At 40.4% G+C, this 14,327-nt stretch overlaps 1 protein-coding gene and 1 long non-coding RNA gene across 2 annotated transcripts in view; one reads left to right on the top strand and one right to left on the bottom strand.

The window, feature by feature from the left end:
• The window catches only part of LOC134797540 (beta-1,4-N-acetylgalactosaminyltransferase bre-4-like), a 383,682-nt gene that overhangs the window by 213,695 nt on the left and 155,660 nt on the right, over window positions 1–14,327 (bottom strand). The window lies entirely within an intron of this gene.
• LOC134797578 (uncharacterized) overlaps window positions 6,841–14,327 on the top strand; it is a 407,161-nt gene continuing 399,674 nt past the window's right edge. Inside the window, exon 1 of the long non-coding RNA XR_010145098.1 lies at window positions 6,841–7,076. This is a non-coding gene — a long non-coding RNA (uncharacterized LOC134797578). The remainder of the gene's footprint in view (window positions 7,077–14,327) is intronic.

Here is a 14,327-nt window from a genome sequence, read left to right as displayed (position 1 = left end):
ATTATCAACTCAATGTAATTTTAGAATGAAATAAATCATGGACAGAGTATAGGTACTTGATTAGTGTAATATTATGGACTACGTCCAACAATAATACTGCGCTAGTACAATAGCGTCGAGGATCGTTAACCCATGCGTAAATCGTATCGGAAATATAAGTAAAACCTTCTAATGACAACTGGGATTCAGAATTTGGTAATTTAAGTAGAGTGAGTACTTTACAAGCTTAGGTAAACTATGCAACAAGATGATCATCAAACAGGTAGGTACTCGGTATTAAACGTGTTACCAAATAAAAGTCAATGACAAAAGGAGAGTTTATAATATTGCACATTAATTAACACGTATAAATTAAAATTCATATCGCATAAATATTTAGTTAAAAACGAGATTAAAAGCAAAATTTCTCCCACTTTAATAGTGAAAAGGCTATCTTTACTCCACATTAATTGTGTCGAGAACTCCGCTTCAAGAGCGTTGAGGGTAAATTTGCCCCACTTTAATAGTGAAGAGGCCATCATTACTCCACAATAATTGTGTCGAGAGCTCCGCTTTAACAGCGTTGAGGCTAAATTTGCCCCACTTTAATAGTGAAGTGGCTATCTTTACTCCACATTAATTGTGTCGAGAACTCCGCTTTAACAGCGTTGAGGGTAACTTTGCCCCACTTTAATAGTGAAGAGGCCATCATTACTCCACAATAATTGTGTCGAGAGCTCCGCTTTAACAGCGTTGAGGCTAAATTTGCCCCACTTTAATAGTGACGTGGCTATCTTTACTCCACATTAATTGTGTCGAGAACTCCGCTTTAACAGCGTTGAGGGTAACTTTGCCCCACTTTAATAGTGAGGAGACTATATTTACTCCACAGTAATTGTGTCGAGAGCTCCGCTTTCACAGCGTCGAGGTTAAATTTGCCCCGCATTAATACTGACGAGGCTATCTTTACTCCACATTTAGTGTGTTGAAGATTTATGATGATTATTGCGTAATATCTAAAACTACATAATAATGATTGACTCGCTCTTCGATTGCTTCGGTCATTTGGCTCATCGGTCGCTTCGCTCTTCGGTCGCTTCGCTCTTCGGATGCTACGCTCTTCGGTCGCTTCGCTCTTCGGATGCTACGCTCTTCAGCCGCTTCGCTCTTCGATCACTTCGTTCTTCGGTCTTTACGCTCTTCGGTATGTTTGGTCTGCAGACGCTTTGCTCGTTGTAAACTGAGTCAAAGATATATAACGTTGCTCCACTGTAACAGTGTTGATGCCAATGTAATGTACTTGTCATAGTCTGTATCCAGATCTTTATGTTGACTCCACTTTAATAGTGATGTGACTGTGGCTTTACGTATGTGAAATACAGAGGAGATTTTAGTTATGTTGAAGTAATTTAATTGGTATTAATGCAGGCTAAAATCCTGGTAACAAAATGTACACAAACGGTGCTGTATGACGAGTGAACAATATATGGAAAGTGATATATGTAACCCTTTAAACGATTTTGCATTCAATATTTGACCTGCAGTCAAATATATACCATCTCAACGAGCCCAATTTACCTACTCGTAACAAATCCAGTACGATTTGCTTACTGGTTATCTCGGCTCTAAACTTCAGGGGACCGTCGTCGCCGCAACTAACAAGGGCTGCGCCGTGGTTGACGCATACATCCCACGACGCGAAATCAACGCTGGAAACCTCAGCTGAAAACCAATATGCACAATTGTACAACCTTGCAACCAGAGTTAAATGCTGTAACCTGTTACATGAATCGCTTTCGCTAAATAGCTAGATTGACAATCGCAATAAAGGATTGATATCCTTAAACAATAATAAAATTTAATATTGTCATTAATTTAAATGCTCTAGGTTGTCATATTGTCTTGCTGTACAGTTATAATAGGGTATTTTCCTACTTTTTTTGAACTGTCAAAACGGTTTGCTAATAATATGGAATTTACATAAAACATTTACATCGTGACGTCACGGTCAACTCACCTAATTTTTATATTTCTATCTGATTTATTAAATAGAACTTGTGTTTAAAAATAACTCCTATCTGTGTTTTTCTAATTATTGTTGGTTGTGTAGGTATCACTGCACGCTGCACAGTCTTATTGTAACGTTAAAAAATGTTACTATAAGTTACTCCTTGAAAGTTAAATTTCAAGTAAATGCCTTATATTTCGTTCACAAATATAATATCATAATTTAACACCTACCTACACTACAATCTACCAAAGTTTACTTACCACTTGTATCACGTGTAGTCGTCATCGGTCAGATACGTAAGATACGTAAAGAAAGACGACTTATTTATTAATAAAGGTAGTCTATCTATATATATTATTTAGCTATTTACATATTGTTTGAGAATGTGACTGTCTCATTTCAATCAAGGACAGAGAGAATCATACTATCTTTGTCTTACACTAGTACTAGTACCCAAAAGAAAAGGATAAGTATAGTTTTCCTGGTTGTTAATGACTGACAAATTGGTTTGACCAACTATATAAATCTATATTTTAAAGCTGAATTATAATTGAAAATTTGAAAAATGATAAGTTTCAAAACAATACCTACAGGATTTTCTACTAGTCGTTGTCAGGACTTAGTCTAAAAGTATAGAAACTTGATTTCAACGACAACCTTGCAATGAAGAAAAATCTCCTTTACCCACATTTATAAGCTGTGTATAGAAGAGGGTATTTATTGTGGTATTGAATATTCATTGCAAAGTGTCATAAAGTTATATTTTAGTGTCAATACTTAAAAAGACACGCATTCATAGTTAAATCATAACGCATAAAATAATTACATCCAGTGAGTGGTTGGAAAAATCTAAATGATACAAAACGGCTTATTTATAAGTATAGTGTCTGACAGAAAACACACATCCTCAACCGTTGAAGTTATTATAATCTTGAAAATTAAAACATTGTATACTCGTATTTTAATGAAATTGAAATATCAATAATATAATGGGTCCAATATTGATTGAGAGCTAACTAAAGATTAAACATACCTTTCAATGGCGTAATGGTTTAAGTACATAAGCAATGGCAAAATTACATTTAAACAACTTACCAATAGGTATTACAATGTAACCAAAGAAAGTTTTATACCTACTTTTTTAGGGTTCCGTACCCAAAGGGTAAAACGGGACCCTATTACTAAGACTTCGCTGTCCGTCCGTCCGTCCGTCCGTCCGTCCGTCCGTCTGTCACCAGGCTGTATCTCACGAACCGTGATAGCTAGACAGTTGACATTTTCACAGATGATGTATTTCTGTTGCCGCTATAACAACAAATACTAAAAACAGAATAAAATTAAGATTTAAATGGGGCTCCCATACAACAAACGTGATTTTTGACCAAAGTTAAGCAACGTCGGGAGTGGTCAGTATTTGGATGGGTGACCGTTTTTTTTTTTTGCTTTTTTTTTGTTTATTTTTTTTGCATTATGGTACGGAACCCTTCGTGCGCGAGTCCGACTCGCACTTGCCCGGTTTTTGTTTTTTACTTTCACCACAAAGGAATATTGATTCAAGTAATTTAAGAATAATAATTTAAGTTAATTAATGACGCCCATCATTATAATATAATATTATTATGATATATATATCTACATAAAATTACATTTGTAGGTAGATACATAATTACAATTTTTTGGTATAAATTAATATGTACCTCTTATGAGACACCGTTGTTCTCTTCAGCTGAAATCAGTAATATCAGTAACGGTATACGTAACTTACTGATTTGATATCGATATTTCATTTTATTTTCGCATCTGTATTTAGATACAAGGCTCTGAACATCTGCTCAGTAAATTATATTGTTGTCTTGGATTTGGATAGGAAGTATAATTAATAATCAAACGAACTTACCTGTGAAGTTTGATTACAATTATACGAGTATCCAAATCCAAGACAACAAAGTCCCGCCCCCCAACCCCGAAAATAAAAATAAAATAGTCTCAGTGCATAACACAAAAAGATTCACTCTGAAATAATGACGGGTATCTGAGGAGCGGTGTCGGAGTGGGATGGCGGGGGATGATAGCGTAGCGAGTGAGAGGGACAGTGCGAACTTGTTTTTTAAATATTATATCTCTAAAATGTGTGACAAGGACGGCATGATTCCATGTACTGCTGCTCAGTAAATTATATTGTTGTCTTGGATTTGGATACTCGTATAATTGTAATCAAACTTCACAGGTAAGTTCGTTTGATTATTAATTATGGATGGCTTTATCCATCTTTATCCACGTGGTAAAATAACTGTCACTTTTTAACACCGTGGGTTAGAAAGTGACGGACACCGTTTTTCAGTCAGTTTTATCACGCTGTCACGTAGACAATAATGACCATCCGTACTGGAATACATTTCTAAATACAGATGTATCTCAACAGTTCGCGTGCAAAAGTATTTACAGAGTCTAATTGTTCTACATGGAGAGACGGAGAATTCTGCACGTATTACTATTATTTATTCAGTGACAATCCCGTACCGTATTACAGTAGTAAGGTTAGTAGTTATTGTTAGTAGCGAACAAGACCTAAGAGACTAACTCTAACAGTCCAAAAGCGAGGCTCATATTACCTAACTTCGCTTCAAACACAGTTTCAATAGTTTAGCACAGTCGGTGTAGTACGCGAGCTCGTAGCTTTGCAAATGTCACTTGAAAGGTTTAGACAGTGCTAGCGGCTGGCACCAGTGCACGATGTAAGTAGGAAGGTTATACATGTTATATCAACGATCTAGAATAACATAATGCCGCGCAGGAGGTTGGACATATACGAGTAGAAGTTTATTTTAGCCAATCATAACTTTTATTGACTAATAACAAGTTTTTTTAATTGCGGGAAATGGTATACTATTTAGATCATTCAGAACTACGAGCGAGGCCCGGGGTATTTATGGAAAAGGGATAACATTCAGTGATATATGTCAGATGAGTGTCAGTTATAAAGCTATTACAGTGTAAAAGATTTCCTCTCTGAAAATATACGGCCAGATTTGTAGTAGTTTTAAGATTTTTGCATGCTAGTACAATCTGTATAGTACAAATAGCAGAATAAGCAACCAATTGTCACTTACCACCTAAGACACTATTGTACCTACTTATTCTTTGCAAATAAATACTTATACTTATACTTATGGTCCGTTTTTCGAAGTCAAAAATATACTGAGAGTAGTAAGATAAGAGTTTTATCTATATTACATTCGGTCGCTGACTGGCATGCCATAGTCAATAGCGTCAGTAACTCGCACAATCTAAATCGTCCTTTAAGTGTAAGTTCGTCGCGTGATTGAAATTGAAATGAGCTTCAAGAGAGTTCAATCAAATCAGCTCCGTATACACAGATTGGTTTATTAGAATGGGCTACTAATGGAGCGTTGGTGGTTTCTCCGGATGAAGGCAGAACTACTGCCGTATTCGAACTTCAAGATATTCACAAGAGACGACACGTACTAGATCCATTCTAGATACGTTATTGTTTAGATATCAACTAGTTCTCTTTTGCAGCGCAATTCGGGCAACCAATGTCACTTTTACGTTAGATAGAGTAAGATATCTATTAGATGTGAATTGGATCTCTAAGTCATATCCTGTGGAAATCGTTCAACAGTATCTCCAGAATCGCGCAAATGTCAAATTTGACAGGTTAGATCTTAAACATATCGTTATCGTATTTTGGTGATGTCTAATAGATGTCTATTTCAAAATCCGAATCCGGCCCCTAGTCAGAAGTTTCTGGGGGCTGTTTATTAACACAATAGCGAGTTAGAGTTTGTCAAACGACTGTCTCATTACAATCCTAGACAGAGAGAATCATACTATCTTTGTCTTACACTAGTTAGTAGCACCCAAAAGAAAAGGATGAGTATAGTTTTCCTGGTTCTTACTGACTGACAAATTGGTTTGACCAACTATGTATAGTTATTTTAAATTGTTGACATTCGTTCATCAGGTCTTTGGAAGTAAGAATAGGTTTTATGGGTTATAAAAGTCCGGGAAAACAGGACTCTTTTCTGTGGACATTACAAAAATTAACGATTTGGATAAGTACATTTTTCAAGACTTCCACCGTAGATATTTTAAGAAGTAGAAAGTATTAACGTGTCCATAAGTATAATATAAAATACGAAAATTAGGCTTTAAAGTACATACGTTTATGAACAAATATTTGTTATAAACACACAAATTAATGCCTTTACCAGGATTCGAACCTGGGACCTCTTGTTTCGTAGGCAAGGTCAGTACCGACTTGGCTAGGAAGCCGTCAAAAGATTTCAGGAAAATCATTATGAACCGGAATTGACGGTTCTAACCGCTAATAATAATATATGTCACTGACAATAAATAAGTAATTATATTCTTCAAATAAGTTTATCTCAAAATACGAATATTATTTCTACAAATAAATAATTTTCAACACATGTCGGCATGTCATAAGTTTGCCAAACAAAGTTGTACCGCGTCGCTTGCATGGTAACAAGGCTGCTCTTCGCTAGAACCAAAGCATTTTGTACTTAGCGTAGTAAGCTATCGTCTAGTATATTGTGATCTAGAGTTCTTTTCAAACTTATATCATTCTTAAAGTTACTTGCGTCTGTACTTAAGGATGACTCACGTTAGAACGGGCCGTGTCCGGGCCGGAGTTTTCTATGACATGATAGGCGATCGCGTGATGCTTTCCATAGAAAACGATGCGCCGGAAGCTCCGGCCCGGACACGGCCCGGTCTAACGTGAGTGATCCTTTATACTTCACTTACAGAATGCCGGTAGACCTAAAGGAGCAAAGCTCTTCTTTTTTGACTGGCTTAGTTACTAGTTACGTAATAGTATATTACGATACAAGTGCACAAAAGAGGTAATTCGCAACGAGTGGCGATAAAGAAAAATACGACCGAAGGGAGTGTTTTTAATCGACACGAGTTGCGAATTACCTATTCCCACATCTATCGTACATTTTACAGTAGATATGGCCCTTAAAATTTTCGACATAGTTACGTAATGTGCTAATTATCGCACTAGTGCGGTAAAGTAGCACCATATGTACTGTAATAGGTATTTAACGTTTAACGTTAGGGATGTAAGGGAGAACAAATATCACCTCAGTGCTCCCACCAACCTCACCTGCTCGTGGTGCATCCTGCCGGACAACAGACGAGGCTCTGGACCGACTGATGGCGGTATAACCATTTGTAAACAAGCGTAGCAAAATCCAACAGACCAGTGTCGGGCAGCAGTGACACTGGTGCGATATGTTACGCTCTGCGATCGCCAACCCGCCTGCCCAGCGTGGCGATTATGGGCAAAGCCTCCATGGAAGCACACCAAAGACCACGGCCCCCAGTTCCCGGTTGCCCTGTCGTCCGGGACCATGGCGGCGGTCTCGGTAACGGTAGGGTGGGGGGTGCGAAGAATCGCCGGGTGACGGAAGGCCGCCACAAACAACTGACCTTGGCGACGTACAACGGACGCACGCTACGGCTGGATGAGCACCTGGCACAACTCGAAGAAGAACTCGGAAGGATAAGGTGGCACATTCTGGGACTATGCGAAGTCCGAAGACAGGGGGAGGACACAGTAACCCTTGAATCGGGCCACCTTATGTACTTTCGAGAGGGAGACCAGCTATCCCAAGGTGGCGTAGGGTTCCTGGTAAACAAAGCCCTCTGTGACAACGTCGTAGAAATGTCGAGTGTGTCGAGCAGGGTTGCGTACCTCATAATTAAGCTCAATGAGAGATACAGCCTCAAGGTGGTACAGGTTTACGCACCGACCTCGACACACACGGACGAAGAAGTGGAAGATATGTACGATGACATATCGAAGGCCCTACATCGCACCACCAAGGCCCACTTCAACGTTGTCATGGGTGATTTCAACGCTAAAGTGGGAGTACAGAATTGCAGCGAGTCGGTAGTAGGATCCCATGGTTTTGGTAGCCGGAATCATAGGGGGCAAATGCTTGTCAACTTCCTCGAGAGAGAGGGGCTTTTCTTGATGAATTCGTTCTTCAAGAAAGGGCCCCAAAGGAAGTGGACATGGCGGAGCCCCGATACTATGACAAAAAACGAGATCGACTTCATCATAACCGACAAAAAGCATATATTCAGAGACGTCTCAGTGATCAACAGGTTCAACACCGGTAGTGATCACCGACTTGTTAGAGGCTCTCTGAATATCAACTATAAGCTCGAACGTGTCCGTTTGATGAAGTCCAGGCTCCGACCTAGCCTGCTCCAAACCATGGTAGGATCTGAAGCATTCCAGTCGAACCTGGAGAACCGATTCGCTGCCGTGGAAACCACAAATGCCGTTGACATAAACCAGACCCTCAAGAATGTGGTTGGAATCCTCAGGGATGAAGGTACGAGATTTTGCGAAGTACAGCGTAAAGCCGGGAGGTCGAAGCTTTCGGAGGAAACCCTCAGGCTCATGAAGGTACGACGGGAAGACCCACCTGCCACTTCGTCAGAGCGACGGGCTCTAAACAAGAGGATTGGCAAACTAGTACGACGTGACCTCCGGTGCGCCAATACACGCTTCATTGAGCAAGCGATTGAGCAGAATCGGGGGTCAAAAGTTTTTGTCCAGTCCCTTGGAAGAAGCCACCTGACGAAGCTGACCACAACTGGTGGGGCTGTTGTATCGTCCCGGTCGGGGATTCTCTCTGAAATCGAATCCTTCTATGGCCAGCTATACGCTTCGCATGCATCTCAACCAGATCCCGAAAATGAGGATTCTAGAGCCACATTGATCCGCCACTTTACCGAAGACTTGCCAGAAATCAGCACTGACGAAATCGAGATGGCCCTCAGACAGCTAAAAAATGGAAGAGCCCTCGGCGAGGACGGCGTTACAACTGAGCTTCTGAAAGCGGGAGGCAAACCTGCACTGAAGGAGCTCCAGAACATCTTTAACGCCGTTCTCTTCGATGGGAGAACTCCAGAGGTGTGGAGTAGGAGTGTTGTCGTGCTGTTCTTCAAAAAGGGAAATAAGGCCCTATTGAAGAACTACCGACCCATTTCGCTCCTAAGCCACATCTACAAGCTGTTTTCGAGGGTCATCACGAACCGCCTAGCACGAAGACTCGACGAATTTCAGCCACCGGAGCAGGCCGGATTTCGAGGAGGATACGGCACCATAGACCACATCTTCACAGTGCGGCAGATTATACAGAAGACTGAAGAGTATAATCGGCCCCTGTGCTTAGCATTTGTGGACTATGAGAAAGCCTTTGACTCCATTGAAGTTTGGGCTGTTCTGGATTCCCTGCAGCGATGCCAAGTCGACTGGCGATATATCCAAGTGTTGAGATGTCTGTACAACGCAGCTACCATGGCCGTCCAAGTCCAAAACCAGCAGACTAAGGCTATCCCCATGCATCGTGGTGTGAGACAAGGGGATGTGATTTCCCCCAAATTGTTCACAAATGCATTGGAGGATATGTTTAAAACGCTCGACTGGAAGGAACATGGTATTAACATTAATGGCGAATACATCTCACACTTGCGATTTGCGGACGACATCGTCATCATGGCTGAGACGTTGCAGGATTTAGAGCATATGCTGACCGGTCTAGCTGATTCTTCTCAACGCATAGGTCTCCGGATGAATTTGGACAAAACGAAAGTTATGTTCAACGAACGTGTTGCTCCGGGACCTATTGCAGTACAAGGGGCTGTTCTCGAGGTTGTTCAGGAATACGTCTACCTCGGGCAAATACTGCAGTTAGGAAGGAACAACTTCGAGAAAGAGTCGAATAGAAGGATACAGCTGGGCTGGGCAGCATATGGGAAGCTGCGTCGAGTCTTCACGTCATCAATCCCACAAAGTCTGAAGACAAAAGTCTTCAATCAGTGCGTCCTACCCGTGATGACATACGGAGCCGAAACGTGGACACTCACGGTAGGACTGGTCCATAAATTCAAAGTCGCTCAGCGAGCTATGGAAAGGGCTATGCTCGGAGTCTCTCTGAGGGATCGTATTCGAAATGAAGTCATCCGTCAGAGAACTAAAGTCGTCGACATAGCCCACCGGATTAGCAAGCTGAAGTGGCAGTGGGCCGGTCATATTAGCCGTAGAACCGATAACCGTTGGGGTAGGCGAGTTCTGGAGTGGAGACCGCGCATCGGCAAACGTAGCGTAGGACGCCCTCAGACTAGATGGAGCGATGACCTTCGCAGGGCGGCTGGCAAGAGCTGGATCAGAGTTGCCGCAAATCGTGCTCAATGGCGTGCAATAGGAGAGGCCTATGTCCAGCAGTGGACGAGAGTAGGCTGATGATGATGATGATGATGACGGTCATTCCAGACTCCACATTGACCTAGGTGTATCTTGATCCTGGTCGTAATTTGCGGTTATTGAACAAAACATTGATGATTTATAATATGTGTGTGGATAAATTATATTGTGTAGATACTGGTTTCCCTAAAGCGAGTGCTTAAAGTCGTGAATAACATCCTAGATATGAAGGCGGGTTGTAACATGCAAATGAGGATATCTTCAAAACGTCGTATTTCTTCTTAAATCGCACTTCCAAAGTAGACCTTAACGTTTCACCAACAAGATTTACTTTTAAGTGTTGTAATTTTTGAATGTTGACGGCTTCGCATGACGCCGGGAATTAGTGTTAAACCCGGCGAGTAATAAGATTTTCGCCTTAATATGAAAGGTTCTGTCAAAATCCTTAAGATGAAACAGGAGCTGAGTTTTAAATATTTTAGGTAAATATACCCGTCTCGCTAACGGAAGCGGCACCTAAAAGTAGTGCGATAAGGACAAGGCGAAAAATCCTGCGTAATAAAAATCTCAAAAATCGAGGTTTCGTACTCCTCTGTTTCCTCCTCCAAAACTTAACCAATCGTAACCAAATTTGTAAATCTAAATGATTATGAAATTATCTGTGTCGGACCGTTTTGCTTTTTCGGCTAATTGATATCAGTTTTGAATGCCACGCCTCTCATTGCGGCATAGTCAATTAGGCCATTTTGGCCATTTTTGAAGGGCTCTAGCGCCTTAAAAAACAAAAATATCAAAAAAAGCAAAACGGTCCGACACAGATATTGACAATATTAATCTGTGTTGAAAAAATCATTGCTCTAGCTTCAAAAACCACGGAGGAAAACGAGGAGTACGTTTGTATGGAGAAATGACCACTCCCGTTGGCTCTTAAGGAATATTCGCTAGCGAATATTTGGTTTAATTTTCGCTAAAATTTGAGGTGCCTTGTCGATATTAGATTTCGCGCTTAAGTTAAATAGTTGAAATGTTTTATTCTAGGTTTAATAAAGGCTTCTTAACACGACATCAAAAATAAAACCTAAGTGCGGAAAGAGAAGAATTGACACATCTCTTTCTGAGCAGACTCTATACTTATACCATACAACAATTCAATACTTATTAAGAATAATTATTTCATCAATAATTATTTAAGATGAAGCTAGGAATTGACAATTCGCAAGGGCCTACGAAGCCTACTTGAATAAATAACATTACAAGGCCTCCCCCAAGGATCTCCACAGCGAACCACACAGAGGACTAGATGGACCGACGATCTGGTCAAAGTCGAGCTTGTATGGTGAACAATAATTTTATTTTATTTGATCCCTAAGTTACAAAACATCACTATCAATATCATATTTTTAATTAAAGCCTCATTATCATCTCGATGCCTGATGTGCATTGTAAGGTTCAAACAAGTATAAAATGAACATTTTTATTAACCTCCCTTAAATTCGTAACGTTATTTTGCAAAAAACACAATGACCAAAACATCGCTCAACGTTAATAAAAGAAATGTCCAATGGGACAATAAATTAAACTCTGTGGTATCATTCGCTTTGTTCACCGTATTAACAGTGACCATTTCGTATTTCACCCGAATTTAATGAAAAAACAAACCCGTTCTCTTGGAAATAAAGTTCATATTTGTATAAATATTTACGAGGTAGAGAAAACTGTACCTACTTAATTTGAGGCTTGAGCCAATAGGCAAACTTCATGAAATCCTTTAATTTATTTCTTTATTCATTGATATCCTTTTTGCATTGAATCTGGAGTTGCATTACCTGAAACAAATGAAATTACATTATTATTTTTAAATTATTCTTTTTAAACCGTCTGTTACCGTTAAAACGTTCATTAATTTTAATATATCATATGAAATAGTTTACTGCTGAGTCGTGATCAGTCCAACAAAATGTGGTTGGCGCAACTGCCTCTTTGTCATAACAATGTTGGCTGACTTTAGAGATTTCGGAATTCTACTAAATCAGAATATTTTATAGTAGTTCTATTCGTGTCGTAGAAGAGACGAATGCCGAAATTTGGTAGTTCGGCGGTTTGGCAGTTTGGTTACCTCGAGTCAATAGCCTACAGACCAGTCTCCACGCTTCAGACCAGTTGTCAAGTGTCATTTCATCTTCACGTGATAAAAATATATGTCGTATAAAATCAAGACCAAAGACACAGAATAAAAATAATTACTATATAGGTATAGGTACAGAAGGTTCACTCTCTTAAGTCTCTAACAAAACGCGTCTATTACGAGAGATACAAGCGCAAACGCGAGCAGGCGTCCGTTCCGTAGCGGTGCGCGGCAACTGTTACTGCTAGACACCAAAAATGGTGTGGGACGCATATGGCCGCATGGACTTGTAGCGACGAGACGAAATCGCGGAGTGAGCCACGCCTGACAAAGAGTACGTAACTATGTTATAACTGTATCTTCATAGAACATGCCCGTATATGCTATTAAGCTAAGCGCTCTATTGCGAGTTATAGAATCTACAAAACATATGCGATAAATCTTGGCACGATGTAGTAATCTACGCGACACAAAGCAATTTAATCGAACAACGACTTAATTGGAAATCGAGCCAATAACAACAAACCCATATGAGCAACAGCGCAGAGAAAATGACGGACAGTAGACTAACTTTCGTCTTGAGTCATACGAACCCACCGCCGAAAAACCGCTCCCATACAATCGAAGTTACGGTCTCATTTTAAAACGGTTTCGGTTAGACATGTGTCGTTCACGAGTGATGATTTAAATGAACTACCGTAAAACGGGGTGAGTAGGTTTCGCGGGGAGCTATGGGTTATGAATGGGGAGAGAAGGTTTGAGAGGGGGGTGAGGTGTGTTTTTAAGGCTACTGCTACAAAAATAATGTATTCCAATTTAAAATGGGGCTATAGTAATACGCATAATAAAAAAAAAATCGATCCAACAATCTTCCAAAATCACCTTTGTATGAAAAACCCTCTCACCCCAAATACGAGGCACTACGGGGTGAGGTGGGTTTTCCTCTTTATCGTCAAAGTTATGAAATGGAACTACTCAAAATAAAATACAAACTAAAATACAAACGTCCGAACCACTTATTATTTACACCATTCAGTTTTCACATGTACCTAAAAATAAAATTTTATCGAGGTTTGAAAGTCAAATTTCACCCAACTCACCCCATTTTACGGTATATCTTTTGATTGAAATCGCTCACTCTTCAACTCACTTATGATTTAACTCGCTCAGTCGCTCATCTATCTCAGTGTTGCTTGCGCGCTCTTTCCCACTCATGATTCGAATGAGCCGGCCGAGCGTGACGAGCGAGGAGCGAGGTTTCGGAGCGGTTCGGAAGAATTCGGAGGGTGTCGGGAAAACTTGGCGGGATCATATCGCGTGATTCGCCACCTTGGTCGCACTTATGGCTGTGTGTATCTGATTGATTGACATTTCCCTCTACTAACTCTTGAAGAATTTAGTCTACAGATCCACGACTAAGATATAGTAAATATGTGTGACGTCCCACGACTAAAAGTACCTTTTTCCGTGGAACGTCATATATCTTTACTATTTCATATCTAGTGACTCTCTAATTCATTTCCCGAATCGCGGCGCCAGCCGCCATAAGGTACCTTTTGCCGTGGAACGTCAGATATATATATTTACTATATCGTATCTAGTTAATCTCTAATTCATTTCCTGAGTCGAGCCGTCAATCTTATCAACTCAGTGAAGCGTTTTACGTATCTCTAGTTTCGGTAGTCCAGCGGCTTTTTTGCGGAAAGTTTGTGAGACTTAGGTAACTTTTCTTCTACTAGTCAGATGGTCCAATTTCTTTGATAAGCATAGAGGCTTGGTAATTGTAACTCGTCGTATAGCTAGACTGTAAGCGCCACTTGCACCATTCCACTAACCCCGGGGTTAACCGGTTAAACCCTGGTAACCAGTACAATTTGACACTGAGGTGACGGTTTAACCGCTTAACCTCGGGTTAGTGGAATGGTAAATCTGGCCCTAAG

The sequence above is a fragment of the Cydia splendana genome, chromosome 15, assembly GCF_910591565.1.
Source record: "Cydia splendana chromosome 15, ilCydSple1.2, whole genome shotgun sequence".
NCBI classification, from domain to species: Eukaryota; Metazoa; Arthropoda; class Insecta; order Lepidoptera; family Tortricidae; genus Cydia; species Cydia splendana.
The sequence above is the reverse complement of the archived record's forward strand: the minus strand, read 5'-3'. Positions and strand labels throughout refer to the sequence as shown.